Source organism: Micromys minutus, assembly GCF_963924665.1.
Source record: "Micromys minutus genome assembly, chromosome: 22".
Classification (NCBI taxonomy): Eukaryota; Metazoa; Chordata; class Mammalia; order Rodentia; family Muridae; genus Micromys; species Micromys minutus.
In genome coordinates this window covers 14,921,060-14,943,829 of record NC_137957.1, presented here as the reverse complement: position 1 = coordinate 14,943,829, position 22,770 = coordinate 14,921,060, and the positions used below count along the sequence as shown (strand labels likewise).

The following is a 22,770-nucleotide window of genomic DNA, read 5'->3' as shown; positions in this document are numbered from 1 at the left end:
AGCCTGGGGGCCTGGCCGGGCGCCCTCGGTGCCTCCCTGTCCCCCAGCTCCCCGAGACCTGTCCTCGGGCCGGCAAGGGTGGGGCGCCGTGCCCTCGGGGGGCCGCGTTCCAGGCCAGGTGGCACCTAGCGAAATCCGAGGAAGGGTTTGTGGGGTCTGATGTGGGGAAGCCGAGGGGGCAAGGGAACAGTGCTGCGGCAAGCAACTTTTCACCCGGGGAAAGATTTGGTTTTTCCTGCCTAGGACCCAGAGGGAACTCCAGCTCCTCCTGGGCCCGCTCGCACGTGGAACCACGGCTCCAGTCTGTGCGGTGGGCGCTCAGGGTGCTGGGGGTGGGGGAGAATCTTGCAGTGCTTTAAGTGACTTTTCAAACTTTCCTCCTCCTGCCGCGGCCGCCTTTGCGATGTCCCCGCCTCTGGCTGGGCTATGATGGTGCTGCCAAACCCAAAGTTGCTGGAGATTCGTTAAGGAGGAGGAGAACAGGGAATCGTGTGGGGGCGGAAAGGGGGAGCTGCCTTGGGTCGCTGGAAGGGGGGAGGGGAGACTGAGAGGACTGTCCCCCCTCCCCCGCTGGTAGTGACTGCCTAGGGGGATGAGTTATGCCCAGCGCAGTCCCGGCTTTCTAGTTAATACCGCAGGACTGCGGACTTTTCGTAATTACTGTCTATTTTCTTCGTAAGAGACGGCTCTCAGTGCCAGGTGGCTTTGCAGCCCCTTTGTGCTTCGGCCTGACAAGTGGGCTGGGCACGTTGGTTTGAAGCGTCTTGCTGAGAGGAAAGTTGAAGGCCTTTTGCACTCTAAACGCTTGCTTGGTTCTGTTGTCGTTCTCTGGTGTTTGGGTTGTGCAGTGGTTGGCCGTAACCTGGATATGATGTATGGAGTACACCAAAATTTCCTACCAAGGCCCCGTGGGGCTGTGGGGTGCGTAGCATCCAGAGGGATTCCTGGCTGTCAAGGTCCAGCAGGGTTTATATTTTGCTGCCTTTACTCCAGTCTGTCTTGGCTTGTTCAAGGAACATGCTTGGGAGTTGAATAGCTTTCAGGATGCAGGGTCTTCTTCATGACTAACAGTTGGTGCTGGAGGTTAAATGCTGCTTCATGGGTGGGCGGCGAGGGAAGCAGGAAGCCAATCTGGTGTGTAGAAGGGACAGCCCCCCCCCCCCACCAGCTCCCATCCCCACAAAGAGAATGAACTTGATTCTGCAGTGTGGAGGGACTTGGTATGGGCTGTGTGGTTGGCTTTACTGGTCATGCTGAAAGTTTCAGGCTTTTGAAATAATGCTTACAGCAGTGTACAGTTTCCAGTTTTTCTCTAGGTGGCACAGCGCGTCTTTGGTTGATAGCCTGTTTAATGACTCAGGGAATTTGTCCCTTTTAAAATCACTTCCTTATTAGATTTGTGCATTCATTGCCAGTACACTTCTGGCAAGTGACCAGGTATTTACCCCCTCCTGTGGTAACCCTGATTCAGAAATGCTTCTGTGTCTGCCTTCGCATAACCATATCTTAAAATGTGCAGATCCAGGTGCCAGGAATTCATCACCAGGTAAAAAGCACGGAGAGAAACCGTTCTGGCAACCACACAGGTCTGTCCTATCGGCTAACTGCTGCAACGAACCTGGTGTTAAGTGCGTCAGTTTGATTAAAAAAAAATCACTGTGTTGTTGCCCCCAGGTTTTATCAGAATGCTGAAGTGGGTAGATGATGATGATGATGATGATGATTATTTTGAATTGTAACAAAATGTACTTGTATGTCTTTTAGAAATGTGGTAACTTTGAAAGATGATCACCTAATCTGCTTGGTTGAGATAAGACAGAAATTCCTCCAAGTACACAAAATCTGAGTCAGAAAAATTGGACTGCCTTAGCTCCTCCAACAGGAAGAAACAGGGAATATATGGGACTTGGTTGCTTTTTATTTATTTATTTATTTATTTATTTATTTATTTATTAGCGTTTCTTATTCCTTGCTTGTAAGATGTTTTTCTAAACAATAAGTATGTATAAAAATGTATATATATATATATATATATATATATATATATATAATTATTTTTGGAAGCCTTGCCTTATTGAGAATGTGCAAATAATTTTGTTCTTTAAGTATCGTATACAAACCTAGAATCTGTGTATGTGGATGTATTGTGTGTATGTAAGTTGACTGAGATGCCTATGTGGCTTATAGTATGTCTGTCAGAGTACACCGCTTGGGTTGTGCCCTTTGCAGAATTTTATTATAAACTATTGAGTAATTAATGGTTTCTCTTTGCAGTTGAAGTATAGACTGTCCCACTGCCCTGAGGTTACTTTTGAAATAGAAATGGAAGGGTTAAACTATCAGGCCAGTCCAAAAAAATGAACATGAAATACATATATTTTTAATATTGTCTGAGAATAAAGTCCAATTTGTAGTATCTTAGCATGAAACACTGAGGTGGGTGGTGCCTATGGTCTATCCCACACCCCTTCCAACCCCAGCTCACTTTTACCACTCTGAAACCCATTATAGAGACTAGCATAACTTTTTAAAAATGTGAACTTTAAAAAGTATCTTTGTTGATTATAATCCATATTGATACAAAGTTCCAGCTTCCTCATGATCCATATATAGGAGCAAGCCTCTACCTCAGCATTATTGTTTAAACTGCTAATTTTGGTTCTCGGATGGATGGAAGGAGCTGGGAAGATGGTTTGGTCAGCATCTTTGCATGCATGCGGATCTGAGTTCTAAACCCCAAAGCCCTTGTAAAGAAGCCAGGAGTACTGGCTGCTTACCCACAATGCTCCAGCTGGGGAGTACAGACTGGAAGATTACCGGATCTTGCTAGGCCGCTGATCCACCCGAGTTTGGGAGCTCTGGGTCCTGTGAGAGACCCTGTCTCAAAACTAAGGCAGAAGAGCAACTGAGGAATGATGGTGCCTCAGCTCACAGGGACGACTCAGAGGTGTACCTTCTCGGTCCCCTCACATACCAAAGATGTTTTGGCTACTCTATGTAGTTTCCTGTCAAACCTACATGCCATTTGTAACTTGGTTTGTCTTGGAGGCCTCTGTCAAGACAATATTGAATGAGCTATTGCTGTCTCATGCAGGGCTGAGCAGAGAAACGGCAGCATATGGGTTGTTGCAGTTAGCGCTCACACTGCCTAGGTGACATGTTGAGACTCACCCATGTGAGGTGACACACCATTACAATTCAGAACACACTTCTCTGTCCTGTCCCCACTCCATCCCCTCCTTTTTTTTTTTTCTTTCCTGCTTGAGCTGCTAAATCCAATCCATCCAGAAGCCACCCAGTAGGCTTTGGGGTAAACGTTTTTAGGAGAATAAACAAGAGTATCATGCTCTCTTTAATAACCCTTCCAATCAAATGAGATTAAGCAGTTTATTGGTTGTTTTACATCTGCCTCTTAGCTGCTGTGATAGGAATGCAGTTACTGAGAGACAGCACAGAGACACAGGTACCTCTGTAATTAACGGTGCCTGTCTTTTGCCTTGTGGCTTTCCTTCTGAGCCTTTGGTTAGTGAATGTTCATTAGAGTTTAACAACGTGTAGTGAGCCTTCAAACTCAGGTGTGCTGCTTAGGAGGTCTGACATCTTTCTATTGTAAACATAGCCCTTCCTCGTTTATTTTTGGGGGCCATAACATCACACTAATTGGGATTCTCTTTAAATTTGAGATTTAGGCTTAATAGAGTATATGAATCTTATCCACTAGCAACGATGTCTTAACGGCATGTTATAACGGCAGATATGCTTATCAGGGAAGAAGGCATCAATTTTCATTTTATTTTCCTCCACATCTTTGCCTTTACATTTTTTTCTTGTAAGTTTTGGTCTGCATGTGGATTTAGCATTTCTGCTACGGAAGTTACCGTTTAGGGTTTCTTTGTGTATTTTGGCAAATGAGAGCCCTAAATGCTTTTACTTGTAGTTAGTTTTGATAAAGCATTTGTGAGGGGAGGGGCTCGAGTTAAAACGTATGCCTTTTCTGGGTACCCTGGGTCTGTTTTATTTGTACATCACATGGAGACCTGGTGACATCACGTCACACCCCGTGTAATAAAATGCCAGCCTGACATTTGAATTTTGACTGGGGAGTTTTGTGTGGGAGAAGGGAGGGAGGCGAACAAATCTAGAGTCAGCTGGGTTTTGGACACTGTTGGATGCCGCACATGTGCGGCTTTGTGCAATTATGGGGCTCCACTGGGCTTGTAAGGTCCGCACTGCTATCAGATGAGGAACTCCTGGCCCACAATCAACACATTTGCTTTTAGTTACAAAGTCAATACCCTGGCTACTAATTTCTAAAAGAGATAATTAAAAAAAGAAGTTAAGTTACAATTCCTCAGAGGAACTTTGTCGTGTTTTATTAGCACAATAACATCTTGCATTATTTGTCTCAGATAATGCTGCTGGCAAATCTTTCATCATGAATTCATGAGACTTCCTTTTTACTTCTACTTTTATTGTTTTTTTAAGTTACTTATATGGGAAAGCGCTTGTCTGGTGCATTTTGTGCCTTCTGTACACCGACTTTGGGAGACGGGCACACTAACTTGAGTGTGACACCAATACATTTATTCACTCGTGTTATTTGTTTTGTGTGTGTAGGTCATGCCGTAACATGGGTATGGCAATCTGAGGGCAACTTGTGAGGGTCAGTTCTCTCCTAGCCTGTGAGCACCAAGCGTCCATCTGAGATGCTGAGGCAGGTTTCACTACCTACTGAGATACTTCACTGTACCTATTTATTTAATTTTTGATACATAGTTTGTCCGCGTCCTCCAGGCTTCCCTGGAAAACTCTATCCTTCTTTAGCCCCCAAGGGCTAGGGTTGGTTCAATATGTTTCTTAGGAAAATTAATTGACAAGTTTAAAGTAACTCATTTAGGTGAATAGCTTTCTCCACCAAGGTTCCAACATTGTTACAGTTTTTCTTGCTGTCAAAGTGTATTAGCCATGAAGGCAAGAATTAAGGAGAACAGGGCTTGTTTTTCTGTTGTGGGCTGGTAAATGACTGCATTGTAGTGGGCATTGTACTGTTGCTTTGTTGCCAAACATATTATGTAATTAAAACCATATATCTGAACTCTCAGCCTGGCTACCAGTGGCCAAACAAAGAGACCCCCCTCCACTAATGCTTTCTTCTGCAGCAACCTGATTGGCTTCTTAGACAGCGAAAAAGAACTATCAATTCATACCAGTGAAGGAAATTGGGAACTGATTTAATATTGTTGTGCTAAGCACTCTGCAATGGCAGTTTAAGAATGATTTGTTTTCCATTGAGTTGCAAGTGTAGTTAGTAATACCAAATGCAAATGCAACAGTCATAGAGGGTCACCCGTCTAGCTGCCTAGGTTCTGAAGGGCAAAGGCAATTCTAAGCTCCAGTCTCACATACCTTTGACTTTATGAAATGCACATGCTTCTTAAGTGTGAATATGAGAAACACATTGATACAGGTTTCAAAGAGGCCCCGAGTGGGTTAAATGCTGTCAGCTTTATGGGAAAGTTAATGTTGTCTAAATATAGCTAGCAATTAAAATACATCAGATTTAATGTCCTACCGTCCTTCATTTTGACAGTGTTTAACTTGCAGGCACCAAAGGAGGACCACGGAGAAGGTATTGTATCCTGGCCTTGTACAGAGAGGACTTGTATCCTGGATGATAGAGTCCTTGGCTTCAACACAGTGGGAGAGAGCCAGTAATTTGAAGAGAAATGGCATCTAGTGTAAACTGTTCACTCTAATAAGTAACGTCCCTCTTATGTAACAATGAAATGACATTAGCAAACACCCAAGTGTTCTGGATGCTCTCCTGCTACATCAGGGCTCACTTATGGCAAAAACTTTCATTACTTCCATGATGTCTTGAAGTAGAAGACCTGTAAACTTAGCACCTTAAGGGTATCTAGGTGATGAAATGATAAGAGGTTTTTTTTTTTTCCTTTTCTTTACAAAGGTCCCCAGCTGGCAGAGGGGACCAAGTCCAGTGCTTCCTGAGGAATTGCCACGTGGCGGGAGCTTTGATGTAGTGCCATTGGATATTTCTACAAAGATGCAAAAACTCAATGAAGAAACAAACAGGCCAAGGGCACATTTTATCCGATTGCTTGTGGGGCATTCGGGGCCCTGATGGGTGTGTGGATGGGACAACCAGGTCTTGTTTTTGGGCTGGAGGGGGTGGGGAATGGTTACATGCAGTTGTGGAGCCCCGGGTATGACCCACAACCTGTAGCTGCTGTCTCTTGGCTCCTGTGCAGACGAGTGCCAAGGAAGAGGGAGAGAGAGGGTCAGGGGAGGAAGATGCTCCGAGGACAAAAGCGAGTCGTGGTGGCATGAGGAAGGGTAGGACAACTTAAAAGGAGGAAGAGGCTTCTGGAAGATGGGGAGGAGATGTGAGCAATGGTGTGTGTCTGAGCGTCATTGAACAGAATATCCCAGGGGCTGCTAGTGATTTCTCAAGTGACTGACAGGTAGACTGCGGCCTTGTCCGTATGGGCGATAGAGTAGTTGGAAGACTTGCCTCCACCACAGTGGGGAAGAGGAACATGAGACTAGAGAAGGCAGGACTTCCTATTGCCAGGATGAAGTTCAGGCTATCCAGCGTGTGTGTGTGTGTGTGTGTGTGTGTTTGTCCAAGGATGAGTGATTGGATTCTATTCATCTCCTGGAGAGACTGGTAGTGTGGAGAGAACCTATGATAGGTAGTGACTTAGAGGAGTCAGGGAGTAAACTGGCTGCTGCTTTGATTTGGTGATTCTCTTCCTTTTTCTTTCTGTCTCTCTCCCCTCCCCTGTCTCCCTGTCTCTCCCTCTCCTTTTCTGTCTCTGTCTCTCTCCCATTTCTCTGTCTGTCTCCGGTTTCTCTCTCTCTCCCTCTATCTCTCTCTATGTCCTCTCACTTTTCCTCTTTCTCCCTCTCTCTCTTTGAAACAGGCCTCACTATATAGCTCTAGCTTTCCTATCTGTATAGACAGGCTGGTCTTGAACTCTTGTCTCGTCAGAGCACCTGATGTTCTTTCTGGTTAGACTTAATGAAGTCTGGTACTTGTGTTCCACAGCAAAGGACCACCAGTGTGTCTGTTCACTAGTCTGGGTATAGTTTGCTATAGATTAACATTATTTTTTTACTCTCTTAATTATATAAAATTCACATGCTACCTGATCATAGATGAGAAATAACTACAGTCCTACATGTGTATCTCTTAAAAATAATTTGAAATTTTAGATGACCTTTGGCTACTAAAAGAGAAAGATGATAGTGTTTATTTTACTTCCTTCTTGGTAGAATTAGATTAGATAGTTTTATTATCATCACATTCCAAAAATAAATGAATTTTCTGTGGGTACTTTTAATCTACATCTTCCTCTGGACTCAGAGTTGGCAAGCCTGGACTGGATACTTTTCAGCATTTTCTTGTCTTTTGGCCCCAGTAGACAGCCCCTAGTACCTTTGATTTTTCTCCTCTGTAGAGTAAGGATCCTTCGTGGCGTGCTCACAGCTGGATGGTGTGCAGAGACAAAAGCTGTTATTGTTATGGCTCTATTACATGGTAGGGAACCAGCAAAGACTTAAGACTCTTGAAAGACATTTATCTATTTCTAGGCCATCTCAAGACTAGACTTTTATTTGAGTTACTATTGTCTTATAAAATATAGCAACAAAACAAGACAAAAACAATAAAAGCCTTCATTAAAATCTTAACTCTTAGTTTTTCAAAGTGAAGTCCAAATGAGCCTTCAGATTTCCAGTTTGGGCTTTATAACCTTTGACACAGTGTCAGAGAACTGGGCACATAAAACAAAATAGTGCACATAGGCCTCTAAGAACCATCACGTGTGGTGTTCAGAATTCCTTTCTCACAGCATCCTTGGCTGTGGACTGGGCATGGGGATGTGGGTGGGGGTGGGGTCCAGTTCAAAGGCTGAGAGAACTCTGCTTCTTACTGTTGATTTTCTGACTCTCTCTAGTCCAGCCTCAACCCCCGTGTCCAAAAACTCCATCACATGAAACCGAAATCATGTTTGTGATCTTTATAAGTAGAAAGTTCTCGGCAATCTTTACCGCTTTTCCCTTCATTTTTATGACGTCACTTAGACACACAGTAATATAAAACTAGGCACAAGACTCTTAGTGCCTGTGGCACGTGACCACAAAGCCAAGCAGGTGAAATACACTACCATGCAACGTTCAAAAATCCATCACATCTAAATGAACAACAGTCATTGCATGCATTTTGCTGAAACTAAATTCCCTCTGCAGTGCAAATACTGTCCTTTATTGCAGAAAGCAATGTCGATCGATACCTTTTATTTTTTTCTATCTGAACTTACCACACCTAACCTGCTTTTCCTGGTCGTAAACACACCATTTACATGGAATGTCCGCTGTGGTGATTCTAAAAATGTAAAACCTAATTTTAGCGTCAAAATTGGCCTCGTATTTAAGGTTGCCCTCTCCAATTGTCCTTTTTGATCTACACTCGTCCTTTTTAGACTGTTTGTGGTGAAGGACTATTTTTAGTTAGTCACAGGTTGAACTATAAGTTGCCTAGCACAATGCATTGTGTACAAGTCACCCACTGGGCCTGCCTCTGTCTTTACCCCATTGATTGAGACGAGTCTACCAATCATAGATGAGCATGAGACAAGTCTACCAATCACAGATGAGCATGTGATCGCATCCACCAATCAGAGATGAGCATGTGATTGAGTCAGATGACAGCACGACTTTCTTCAGTCTTTCTGAAGGTAACATGTACCCGGCCCCAAGACCACACTTAAAATAGTACTGGGTTACAGTGTGCACGTAGGAGGATCATTCTGAGCACAGTAGCCCTGGGAGGGGCTGCATAAAACCGTCACATCACTTGAAAGATAAAAAATGAAATACAGTTTCTATAACTGCTTTTACCACCTCCCGTTCCTACTGAAAGTCTGATCTTCCCAGTCAAGAACACTTCAGTCCCGTTTCCAAAACTCTTCTGCAGTATCCCTGACTCCCGGCGCTTTCTTTCTCTCCTGTCCCAAGATGGTCCTGATGGGAACGGGACCGTTTAGTGTCCTGTGATGCTGGGTGAAGGGCATTTCGCCTCTTCACTGTCTAACTCTCATTGAGTCCGCTGCTCTGGATCTGGCATGCTTGGGACCTGGGCATCGTGCCCTGTATCCACTGAAATGAGTCTGTTCTTTTTGTTCCTTTGAATGTCACCCTGGCAGCTGATTTGCCTTATCACTGTGTCTGCTCGTGAGATCTGTTAGTCTGTGACCTTCCTCCATACCTGTCCCACCAGCGTCTTTCTCTCCCTCCTAGGTGCCAGGGCTCTCTTTCTGTAAATGTTGCCACTCTATCGGCCTGTAGTCATGTTGAATATTGCCAGTGTCAAATAGGGGACTAGGGTGTCAGGTGGTGGTGTCTTTGGCCACTGCTCTCTCTAAGGTGCTCAGCTCTCCGCTGGAGTTAGTCTTTCTCTTCTTTCCCACCTGTCAATGAGGTTTGAAGCATCCACTTCTCTGAAGATCCAGAGGAAATAGAGACAAATGGTCCAGCAGCCCAGAGATGACATGGTTTGAAGCAAACAGTTCCCCCGCTCAATACCTCCTACTTGCTGACATTGTTCATAGCCCTTTTCAGCTGATCGGCTGGTAATCTGCTCTTTATGTCTCTACAGCAGACATAGGCCTGTAAGAACTGACCGGTTTCTCCTCAGAATCAGCACCGTGTGTTTCCTAATAGACACTGGTAGTTTGTGCTAAGAGAAGAGTCTCTGTAATCTAGACTCTTAAGGAACTTAGAGTAATTCTCCTGCCTTGGTCTCCCAAGTGCTGGTCTTAACAGATGTAAACTACTGTACTTGGTTTGATATTGATGCATTTTCAAAAAGCTTACCTTAAATTTCAAGCGAAGATTCATGGAAGAAATCACCAGATACACTCAAAATTTCTTTTATGGATTTATAGAATTAATCATTATTCTCTCCCTCCTCTCCCTCCTCTCCCTCCTCTCCCTCCTCTCCCTCCTCTCCCTCCTCTCCCTCCTCTCCCTCCTCCCCCCTTCTACTAACAAAGGGTTGTTGTCTTCGATTTTCATAGACTTTGACAGAATAAATAATTAGAATTTATGTCCTTTTTTGGGGGAAGGGTTAAATGAATGATGTTTTTACCCATTTGGTACCCTTAAAAAATTAAGTTCTGTAGGGAAAGCATTTTACATAATAATGTGGTGGACACCCATTTTTATTCCATATGAAACCTGTGAATACTTTCCCTTCTTGCTATCTCGTGATGTCTAGTGTTTATGTTTCTTCCCACGGATTCCACCAGGAAACATTGAGAGGAATGCATGGATCTCTCCGAGAAGCCAAAATTAGCTAGTCACAGGAATGTCTACCTTGCCCTCTTCAGAAGTGGCTGGCATTCAAAATTGGTTTTTCAGAAGAATTTAAATGTTTCGTTCTAAATGTATAATTTTTCTAGTACGGGAGCCCATTTTCATCAAATGAAACTCTTGGACACAGCAATGCACATTTAGCTTCATTGTTCCTGTTTCACTTCTTTTCCTCCCTGTAATTTGAGTTATGAGAATGAAAATTGGCCAGGCTGGAATCAGGCACCGGTGGGGCGGCTGCTACCTGACAGAGAATCTCACCTGGGTGGTTAGCGGGCTGGTCTGTGGATATATGGAGGCGAGGCCTGCCTCACACCTGTAACTTTGCTCCCTCCCACCTACAGCTCTGCAAAGTTATTGAGTGTATTTTAACAATATATCCAGGGACCACACTGACTCAAACCCCTACCCTAATAATCATACTGGAAATTAAAAGAAAAAAAAAAAAAAAAAACCCAGGTCACAGGCAGTGTGTTTGTCTGACCAGGGTGCTGTAAGGAAACACTGTGACTGGCAGACTGGGTAAGTTAAGCTGGAGAAATTAATTTAAAAATTTTATTATAAACGGAGGAGGGAGGAGGAAGGGGGACGGGAGGGGGCCTGACTCTGATTTAAGACACACTCTCTTGTGTGTCTTCTTAGGAGGAGGACATTGATCCTATTAGATCAGCATCCCACTCAAAACTCCAATTAGCCTTAATTACTTTCTTAGAGACCACATCCCTGAGTAAAGCCACACTGGAGGATTAAGCATGCGTATGGATTTTGAGTGAGTACAGCTACCCAGCTCTGCAGTGACCAGACATGGAAGATTATTCAGGGGCTTTTTATTATGTTTCTGTAAATTTTATCTTTCAGCGTCTGGAAGCAACTGGTTTTGAACAGAAGATATCTTTTTTTTTTTTTTTTAAAGTGAGCTCCATTTGCTTTCTCCTTTCACGGTTATGTGTGTATGTGGAATAGGGTGAGCTGAGGGCCTGGGGACGTGTGTGTGTGTCCATATGTATTCATGTGGATGCTGATGTAATGGAGTATGTGAGTGTACATGTATGTGTGAGCACATGTATGTGTGCATGTTTGTGTGGAGGGCGTGAGTCGTTCTTAATCTCCACTGTATTTATCAAGGTAAGGGCTCTCCGTTGAACTTGGCGTGTTCACGAATATGATCAATCTTCCTAGCTAGGTTGTTTCAGGGATCCTCCCTCCCATCTCTGCCTGCCCACCCGGGATCAGGATGCTGGCTTTCATGCTTGCTTTTGTTGTTGTGTTTTTAACACCCTGAGCTCTCATATTTTTTTATTAATGTTTTTCTCATGCCCCTCCACTTAAATGTTGTTTGCTTTAACCAACAGTGTTGAAGGGCTGTTGCTCTGTGACCTCAGGGTCTGGGATGCAGAAGCTGATGGGGAATCTCCCCCCTTTGTTATTTGGAACACCTGTGCTTGGACCTCACGGAGGCCCCATGTGACTCGGCTACCATCAACTTCTCCGAAGCCACCATGCTGGGAGGAATCCTCTTTGTATGGGCCGGCTGCATTTTCTCTAGGTAGAAGTTCTTGATGTCTGGTCTTCTGAGCCCCGGGCACTAAGCAAGGGAGTCAGTGAACCTTGTGAGGATTAGAATCCTGGTTTTCGAGTCACTTCAGGGGTTGGTCTTCATATTGAGGTCTTGGACCGCATAGACTAGCCATGAGCCACTTCTGTAGAGACCTGCTTCCATCTCTGGTCGAGGGAACGTAGGAGCAGTGGAACATGGTTCAGAGAAGGCAGTTCCAATTTGGTTAGACTTTGTTTAGATTTAGCAGGAATATTAGAGCCAATACTGGAGAGCCCCTCTTTTGGGATTTTTATTTCTATCAGTCAGTTTATGCAAATATAGTTTAAATGCCGCTTATGTTGAGCAACGTGTAGATGATAAAAATGTATCCTTTATGGTTTATCAGGCTGGGAAGTTTAATGTCGAACTCCCAACAGATTTGCTGAGGGTGGGCTGCTTCCTGCTTCTAAGGCACCAGCTCATTGCTGTGGTCACACAGGATGGGGGTGAGAAGGCAGAGGGCACAGGGGTGGGTGCTCTCTCCAAGTTCCTTTCCAGGAGTACTCGCCCACTAATGAAGGCGGGGCCTTCACTATGTAGTCATTTGCCGGAGGGCCACTTCTTCAAGCTGTCACACTGGGTTGGAGTTCCAACATGAGGATGTCGGAGAGATGCACACACCCACGTCTCCACACTGCTTCTGCTGGTACTCTGCCGTCTGTCCCCAGACGCCTCTGTCAACTTCCCCTTCTTGCTCCGGCTGCAGCATGTCTCTCACTTGACTTATTCTTTCCAGCGGTTGTTTTCTCAGTCTTTCACTGTGTGGTGGTTCCTCATCCCTGCCCACAGTTGGCTCCCGGGACATTGGTTCTCAGGGCCCGGCCAGTTGTCTCTGAATGCCTCCTGGAGGCTTTTCAAAAGGCGAGAGTATCAAGACACTGTTTGCCTTTGGATGTGTGCTGTCTCGAGAGTGCATACCGTGGGGTTTCACAGAATATTTGGCAGGCGGGGACACTCATTCTAGCGGCAAGAAGAATTGTTCATGCACATGCTTGCATTTCAAACGGCTTATTTAAATTTTCATTATGCCAAATATCTACAGTTGACATAGCCAAAATTTTGCGGGGGGGGGGGGGGCGGGGGTCCTTAGTACATTAAAGTCTTCAAGCTAGAGTTTGAAAACTGATCCACTAGAGTTAGTCATTGGCCAAAACTCTACACTCCGGTCTCGTTTCCAGCTGCCCTGCTCTTCGGCTTAACGGGAGTCTTTCTTATCTTGAATCATAATCCTCCAATCCTGTAGAACCTCAAATCCCTGACTCTGCCCCCTGAGAACCCTGCTTCTTCTCTCCGAGACTTTCCTCAGGACCATTGCTATCCTGCTAAGACTGTCTACACATCCATGCGTTTCGCATGCTCATGTTTAATGCTGATGGAGGCTAAGAGCAGGGATTTTTTTTATTTTTTTTTATTTTTTTTTATTTTTTTAATCTAAACCAGTTGTGTTACCATGGAATCCTCACCATACAGAATAGTCCTTAGTCAGTCCATAGTTGATTCCAGCAGAAGATGAACCAGGAACGATTTTGGCGCTCTGTCACTCTTCCTCTCTAAGCTGGTTAATTTTGATTGCCAGTCCGACCGGATGGCAAGTCACCCGGGAAGAGGCTCTTGATGAGGGTATAGCTGGATCAAGTTTGCTTGTGGGAGTACCTGTGGGAAGACTGTCTGTCTTGATTGTTAGTCATTGTAAAGACCGAGACTGAGTGTGGGTGACCTCGCTTTTGTGGTGGTAAACTGTGTTAGAGTGAATAGACCCAGAGAAGCAGGCAGGCAGGCAGACTCGCTCCTGTCTGCCCCAGACTGTGGGTATGATGTGATTACTTGGGTTTGTGCTTTGCCTCCTTCTCAGGAGTGGACTGTGACCTGGAATTGTAAGCCTAATAAACCCTCTCTTCTGTAAGTTGCTTTCTGTCAGCATATTTTACCACAGCAGGAGAAAGAAACCACAACATCCTTACATATGGGAGGAACTGGGAGCTAAACAAACCTCACACCAACATCTGCTTCACCCCGCTGAGAAGGGCGGATGAGCGGGGGGCTTCTTAAACACCATTCGGGGTCCACACACTGGTCCTTGAAAAATGCCTCTTGTGATGGAGTGCAGGTAATGCTTCCAGCTACAAGATGCCTCTGCTAAGGGAGGGAAAGGCCAGAGGAGTGCTCAACAGAGAGAAGCTTTCTCTTGACATTTAATCGAGGTAGGGTTGTTTTGTCAGCAACTGTGTTACAATCTCCTGGTTTCTGTCTCTGCCGCCCACCACAGTGCAGGTCACCAGAAGGATAAGAGTGGGCCCCTCTAAGCAAAAACAGTGGCAACAGAAACAGACCCAATCCCCTTTCCCTGCAGAGAGACAAAACTATGTAATGTTAGGGGTACAGCATATATAGAGAAAACATTATCAATAAGTCACATTACTTAATTGATTTAGGAGAAAATAATCCTGTTTATATAACTCATAAGATTGAAAACTATGTCAAAAGCAAGGAGTTTCTTCTTCTTCTTCTTCTTCTTCTTCTTCTTCTTCTTCTTCTTCTTCTTCTTCTTCTTCTTCTTCTTCTTCTTCTTCTATTTTTTTTAAAGCTAAATAGTTTGCATATTTCTTCAGCTATGGTGTCTGTGCTTCATCCTTGGGCCTTAGAAGGAAGCTGTAGGCCTTGTCTATTTGAAGCCTCCTTTTGGCCCCGAGATTGCTTTAGCCAGTGTGTAATAACATGCCAGTAGAAGGAAGATTAGTGTGGTTTGTATGGTTTTTTCCTTTTTCCTAAGCCAATTCAGCATGCTCTGTTTACTCTGGAATGAAATAAAAATGGTCTTTAATTGAATAATTTACTGTGCCGGTTTTTTTTTTTTTTGAATATCAAACATGAGAAATAAGCATTGAATCGATTTCTTTGCTTAAAGCATTGTTATAGAGAAACCTATTAGGATATCTGTAAAATTATAGATTTGTAATATATATGTATTATATATGTTATTATTATGTGTTATATATTATATATGTGTTATATATATATTACATAGCATTGTCTCTTTTGAAAATTTTATTTTAAGACTGTATGTCGTATGTTTATACGCCCTTAACCTTAACATTTTTCTCCTTAGGTACAGCTGATTACATAGTGGGTCATTTGAAGTTTGAGAGTAATCATTCTCCTAGATTAACCGGTTGGCTTTGTTCCCGTTGAGTACATATTTCCCAGGCTCCCAGCACGTGCAAGCTGCCATCTTTTTTGGATCCCATTAGTGTTCCTTCACTGCCCAAAGTCCTCTGTCCTATTTGCTCTCCCTTCCCTATGCTCTTTTTTTTTCCCTACGTTCCATGGGATCTGCTTGCTTTTTCTCCAGCCTCCAAGCACTGCGGTGTCTGAATAGCAATAGGTTTGACACCACTGTAGATTTTGCTGATCCCGGGCCCAGCAGGTCTCGGACAGATACTGACGGAGGCAGTCCCTGAGCGTGCCCTCACGGATTACTCCTCATGCAACAGTCAGTTAGGTTTGGAGGCACTGGGTGAGAAAGTATTCCCTGAGCAGATTTTTATTTCCCATCACGGGAAAACAATTTTGAAAAATCTGGGCTTCCCTGCAGGGCAGAGTCTGGCTTTAATGGCAGACGTAGTTTGACTACTACTGTTCTCCTTACCTGACTCCCTGCCCTTCGGCAACTCTTTGATCTTTCAAGTTCTTCTTTCATAAATGGACTGTTGGAAAATACACCTCTCCCTCCTTACAGTAAAGATACCTGGCAGCGGCTGGCCCTCAAGGGGAGGTAACTATGGAAAGGTGGGAATAGATTTGTGCCCAGTAACGTAAGAATCTACAGTTCCTGACCAGGTAACCAAGGTACTGCTGATGGTGCAAAGCTATGGGCATGTCCAGAATGTTTACCCACCCTAACATCTAATCAGAAACGAGTGAGATGTTCCCCAACTTCTCTTGCCAAAGTAGACGTTTGGCAGTGTAGGAATCATTTCATAAAAACAAATGGAAAATAATTATGCATGTAACTCAGAAACTTAGATACATTACTTTGTATGAAACTTTAGGGCCCTCCACAATATAGAATAGTGCATACATGATTATGCATTGCATAAGACTTTATCTTTTCTTTTTCCTTTTTTCTTTTTTGAGGCAGGGTTTCTCTGTGTAGCCCTGGCTGTCCTGGAACTTGCTCTGTAGACTGGAAGATTCCCAGTGATATATCTGCTTTTGCCTCCAGAGTGCTGGGATTAAAGGCATGCACCACCACCTGGTCAGAAGGACTGTTTTTACAGCCTCCTGGCTTCATTTGTTTCCCTGCTGATATGCAGCTGGGCCTGACACCAAGCTTTCTACTCCCAGTTCTTCAGTTCTCCATTAGTACCTTTCTGGGAGGGAGACTCTTACTTACAGCCAGCAGGCTTTCAAATTATGCCAAACCAAGACAACAAAGGTACCGAAGGAACTGTTATCTTTCTGAAGCATTAGAAAACCTGCAAGGACGAAAGACTTGGAGTTTGCTTCAATATTTCAGTTAATGTTTCCAGATAAAGGCAAAAGAAGGCAAAAAACAAGCAAGACAACCGGAAGTCTAGCAAAGCTCAGTGTGATTGAGGTCTTAGAGATTCCTTTCACCTGTTCAGAGCCCCGGGCTGCTGATAGCACTCATTACTGATAATCATTAGCTCCCTGAGCCACTGATAGTAAAGCCTGTCTCTGACTTCACAGTGAGATGGGGAGTTCCAGACTTGCTCCTGAGATCACAGTGGACCACCCACCTTGCTAGGTAGCCACTAGGGTCACGGTCACAGCAGGATGAAGGAGCCTGCAGTCAGTCTTCAGCAGTTGAACATACCTCCGAGCTTACTAGCATCGTGGTGCGAGCTAAGTCTTGACATTCATTTTTTTTTGCCACGGCACATAGCCCTTCAGTGGAACTGTAAAAAATCCTTCTCCAGCGTGCTGTGGCTGAGCCTCTGGTAATAAATTAGTGTTGAATAAGCAGGCCTTCTAGGAAGCAGGTCATTAGCATCCTTAGGATCCCAGGTGCTGTGGTCCAGCCAGGCTTTTGGTGCTTGGGACTGGTGCCAAGTCATGCTATTCTGCCGGCAGGCTCTGCCCACCTTTCCACTTCCTGTTCCTGGACATCATTTTACAGCATCATTTACTTTTTGCCCACACGGCATGCAGTTCAAGCCCCCTCTACATCCGGGAATATTTTCTTCTTGCTCTGTGTCTCCTCCAGACGGGCTATTTCTTCTCTACCTCAGACGCGAACCTTGTCTAGTCAGTATTTTCCCTGGAATCCGGATTGCTGATTACTTATTTATTTTTCCTATGACTGACATATTTTCCACTTCCTCGCTATCTGGGCACCCCTGCCAAGCTGTGACCGAAGCTTGCACTCCATTGCTTATGAAAACGGGTGCCACAGAGCTTTGGCCTGTGGGTTTTGGGGGAAAGATAAAGCCACGTCCAGCAGCTGGCAGGTGCGTTTGATCACAGACCGCCTTTGCGGCTGAGGCGTCTTGTTGCCGGGCACAGCGCAGAAGATGCTTGGAGAAAGGCTGCCTGAGAAGAAATGTTAAGAGCAGGTGTTGACCCTCCTCTCGGAAGGGCCCCAATGCACAATCTTCGATTCTGAACCATCTTGATGGCGCCTCTGCACTTCTGTGTTGTCAATCCAATTAACGTCTTGATTCTCCACTCTGAAATCTGGTGCCCTTCCCAGAAGCACCTTCTCTAATTGGGCAAATTCAGCATTTATTGAGGGCCAACTCTATGCCCTCCGTTATGGTACTTGCCAGAAAACAAAATAAATTAGCCACATCTGACCTTGAGAAACCTATTATATGGTACGGTGATCATTTTGTAGAGTTGGTACTACATGAAGCCAATTATTATTATTTTTTTCCATCTTAGGACTAAAATGTATGTAAAAGGGATTTATCCTCTTTCCACTCCAAATAGTAAAGGAAGCCCTAAGGGCAGAGGAGGAAGTCATGACCATATTTTTAAAAAGGCATGCGTGTGAGAGAAAATGTCATAAGTTCCATGAAAATTTAATAGTCTTACATGTTGGAATGTGCTATAAACAGAATTAAAAGGCAAGTAGTAAACTAGAAAGAATATAAAAGACAAAAATTCAATATCTTGTATAAAACAAGCACATAGTGGCACCTAATAAATCACTGGGCCCATAAATGAATGAATGGATGGATAGGTGAAGAAATGAATGAATTAGAAGCAATAAGGAAAATAGTTTCACCAGTGGAATAAATGAAGGTGTGAACCCTTGACCCAGGGCATGTGGCATGTCACACACACACACACACACACACACACACACACACACAGATATACAAATAATAAACGCAGGAACACTTTACCTTATTAACTTGACAAATGCGTTTAAAGCCTCTGCTGTCATAGTTTTAATAGCTTATATTATCTCATCTAATTTAAACAAGGCTTCATCTGCAGTTGACATTGTTGCCCTTATTTCGACAATGAGCACTGGACTCCAGGAAGCTGAATCGGGCCTGGGCCTATCCCACCAGGCACCAGTCTGTGCGTAAGCCACATGTGGTCTTCAGAGCATGTTGTGTGTACTGCCGGTGGGTAGTGCTTAGCCCGTACGTGACTATATACATATCTGTTATATAATAGAATTACCAAAATTTAAAATATTATCAAACGGTGATGGAGGAAATGGCCAATGAGTAAAGAACTTGCTGAGGACCTGAGTTTGGATTTCTAAAAACTGGTGAAATCTGGCCATGGTGACATGCGCCTGTAACTCTATTGCTGATGGGAGAGCAGAGACAGGCAGCTCTCCAGAGCCCAGCGGCTGTCCATTCTGACACTGGTGAGAGACACCGTCTCAAGTCATACAGTGGAGAGTGATTGAGGAAGACTCTTGATGTTGATCTTGGCCTCTACAGACACCTGCAAACACGTGTGTCTACATACACATGTGACTATATACACACATGCACACACATGACCGCACACATATACCCAACATAGATAACCACACATAGAAAAACATCAGCGTGCCCTGACTTGTATGTGTGAGCAGAACAAATGCTTTAAGGTTTTCAGTGACGCATGGGCACAGTACAAGTGCTGAGAGAAGGAGGAGTAAAGAGAAGAGGCAGACAGCCTAATGTGTTCCAGCGCTTGGCACATGTTCACAAAACATTTTTGCTGTGTTCCCCAATGCTTTTATTTTGTCATAAAATGTGTCACCTTTTAGGTTAGAAAAGTAAGCATAAAATATAATCTCCATCACATGTGGAATGTCTGCAATATTCTCTTTACATAGAAAAAAAGGGGACAATCTTATGGCCAAGCAGTGCAGAGAGTTTAGCGGCTCTAAATTAAAAGTTGGGGTTTGATTGTGCTCCGAAAATGCCTTTGGTGTTACGAATATGTTTAAGGCTTTTAAGATGTTGCTTTCATTAAAACTCCCCCAGTAAATGGTAATTGTGTATTGAACAGATAACAAAACTTACATCCAACAGATCAAAAAGTCTAGCACAATGCCAGTTTGATTAGGCAAATGCACAATTAATAGCTAAGTAATTCTTCAGACTTCTTATTTTACATGCCGTGAAGAGAGCAGTAATATAATTAAAATTGCGAAAATGGCTATTTAAGATAATGGTTGTTCCCTCCTTCCTCTTTTAAAGTAAGATGAGGGAATTTAAATTTCTACTGGAGCATTATTTCCTACAGAGAAGGATCCCACTACTGTGATTCTAAATAAGCTTTAATTATGTTCCATACTTACGTGTAGATTTATTTTGTGTAATTGAGTCATGTTTTTTCGGTGTGTATGGAGAATGCTTTTAAACTTAGAAATTGTTCTTACATGGTGTGTTTGAAAATTGAATTGAAGTGGAGATTTTTTTTTTTTTTTTTTTTTTTGGACAGTGTAATATCATAAAAATTTCTGTAACACAGCGTGGGTCAGAAATTCTGTTTTGGTTCTATCAGGAATGATCATGGTGAACGTAAACGTACTTAAAGTCCAAGGTAAACATTATTACAATTAACATGAGCTTGCCACGTGAGAGTCAAATCAAAGCTCAGATAAAAAACCTACTGGGACATCAGGAATCGCAAGCAGCGGGCTTGCCATGAATTGGGTGCGAGGAGAATCGCTCTCCAAAGTCCAGTTGCAGACAGGGAGGTGCGGACCTTGAACCACCTACGGTCACAGCTCAGCGGTCTGAATGGGAATACACTGGCTTCCTTCTGCCCCTTCTAGAGCAACTGGTCAAGAACTCCTGGCTTTCTTGGGCAGTGTACAAGTGTGGGGCCACATGAAGAAGGCTCTGGTTGCTTAATTTGTCGTTTTATTGAGAGACAAAGGAAAGTGTTTGGAAACTCCTCCCTTTGGGAAGCAATCTTGAGACGTTTTAGAAAAGATATGGTGTGTACTTTTGATGTCACAAATGTACCTCCCATCTTGGGTTCACTGTATGCATCTGAGGCTCTTGTTACCTTTGTGGAGTCTCCCGTTTCCAATCACCTATTTCCCAGTGGAATGCACCCTCCCTCTCTGTTGCTGTCAGCTGCGTCCCTGTCATACCAGGCATGGAACTGCTGGTGGCCTTGCTGTACTGGAGACCACAGACAAAGCACAGGGCCATCTGCCTGCCCCATTGCCATCATACCGAGGGAGCATCTCTGTGCTCAGCCTTCCTCTTACTGGCGCTCGCTCTGGGTTTATCACGTGGTACTCCCCTTTATGACCTCAGAATTCCTGCAGGTCTCACACTGGCTGACTCTGATCTTTCCTGCCCATGTTATAAGTCTTTCCACGCACGGTATGCAAGATCTTCCTCTTATGTCATAATCTTCCCCACGGCTCCGCGGGAACTGTATCCTGTAACGGGTTGTTGAGATGATGGAGGACCAACACAGCAGAAAGTGTTTTTCTCTAGTAACACTGCATTTCCTGCTAGCTTATTTGGGCTCTGGAAAGCAGCGCACTTATAATCTTATTACTTGTTGAGAGCTCAGGTCCACGTGTCTCCCATCCTGTCTCTACCTTGCCCCGCCTCTGTCCCCGCCCCTCTTCTTTGAAATGGAATCGACAGCATTCTGCTTTATTTTATTTAAAGAACAAAATACAGAAGAAAGCACCACGCCCAACCTTTCAGATGTGTTTAAGAGATAATGATAATTTTCTTTTTTTCTAAGCAGCAGGACTAAGTGTCCTTGGTGCCAAGCCCTGTGTGTTATTTAGTGTCAGGAAGGCAGGATTTGGAGGACAGGCTGAAGGTGGCTTGTGTCATGAGGTTATGGCTCTGCCATTTCTTAGTTGTGTGACCTACGGGAAGTTGTTGAGTGCTTCTATTTGTTCGTTCACTAACGTTCGATGGTTTGTATGGCTGAATCCCCGGAGGATGCTCTGGACAAGTGTGTGCTAAGCTGTTTGGCACAGTTATGTGTTCTGTAGGAACCACGATGCCGTTGGCCAGCTCAGTCTCCCTTCTGCCTTCATTTATCCGTTGGCCAGCCCAGTCTCCCTTCTGCCTTCATTTGTCGGAGAAGCATGGGAACCGTGTACTCAGGGCATGCATTTTGTTCTGTGACAGGGTTTTTCTGTGTATCCCTGGCTGTCTTAGAACTCGATCTGTAGACCAGGGTGGCCTTGAACTCACAGAGATCTGCCTGCTTCTGCTTCCTGAGTGCTGGGGTTAAAGGCCTGCACCACCTCTGCCTGGCTGGGTTTCTCTCTTTATGCTACCTTGATGTAGAATAGCACAGTTGCTTGACTTTGGATTAGAGTCTGTTTAGTTTCCAAAGCGGAAACATTGTGACAGTCACTACCAAAGAATTACAAGAAGCTGGTGTCAGCTTAAGCACAGCAGAGTGAGATAAAGAGCAATTATGATGTGGGAAGCGCCCTGGGACGTCACAGGAATTTTACAGTAATTATGATTATGGCAAAAGTTGTGAGATTTTCCCAGCAGCCTTTTTTTTTATTGCAAAGATTTATAAGAAGAATGTACAGCCACTTAGAAAAATCCGTAAAAGGTTTTTTTTTTTTTTTCTTTCAATCAATCTTATTTTCTATAAAATGTAAAATCGAGCAAGAAAATCGTTGAATAATTCTTCCCCGGGGAATAATACAAGATCAATAAGTGGCAAATCCAAGCAGCTTAATTCCTGATTTGCTACTTTGTTCATACAAATCCAAGCTCTCTCAAGATGGGAGTGATTTGCATGTGAAATTTAGGGGAAAACCGTCTTTGGATTAGTCCCTGAGGTGAGCTGAGCATGCATGCCTTCTGCAGAGACTTTTAGCAGGTAGAAGAGACACCCTCACCACACACACCACTGTCCCGCAGGAAGGAAGTAACAGAGAGCGCTCCTGGGAGGAACCGGATGCATCATTAGCTTTCTGCAAGCTCTGCTGCTGCGCTTTTCTAGTTCGTTCTGACTCGAATGCTCTGAATTAGCAGGCAGATCGCTCAGGATTAAAACTCACTATGTTATTATGAAGGGTTCCGCCAGGTTCAACCTTGCCCGTGGGTGGAGTGGACCCTAAATGAGTTCTTTCAATTGGGAGGTTGAGAAAATGCCTTTGAATTCCTTCCCAGTAGCTTCTTTAATCTACTCATCAGAGCTCCACATTTGATTGGTTACTCTTTGTTTTATCTTATTTTTAAATAGATTTTTATCCTTCACATATTCTATATAAATCCAAGTGTTCTAGGCAATATCACGTGTGGGGCAATATCACATATCACGTGACAGTGTGATATGACTTAATAGTA

At 44.0% G+C, this 22,770-nt stretch overlaps 1 protein-coding gene across 3 annotated transcripts in view; it reads left to right on the top strand.

Annotated features, from left to right (window-relative positions):
* The window catches only part of GRIP1 (glutamate receptor interacting protein 1), a gene marked incomplete at its 5' end in the record, with an annotated part of 570,261 nt that overhangs the window by 74 nt on the left and 547,417 nt on the right, over nucleotides 1-22,770 (top strand). The gene's annotated exons all lie outside the window — the stretch shown is intronic.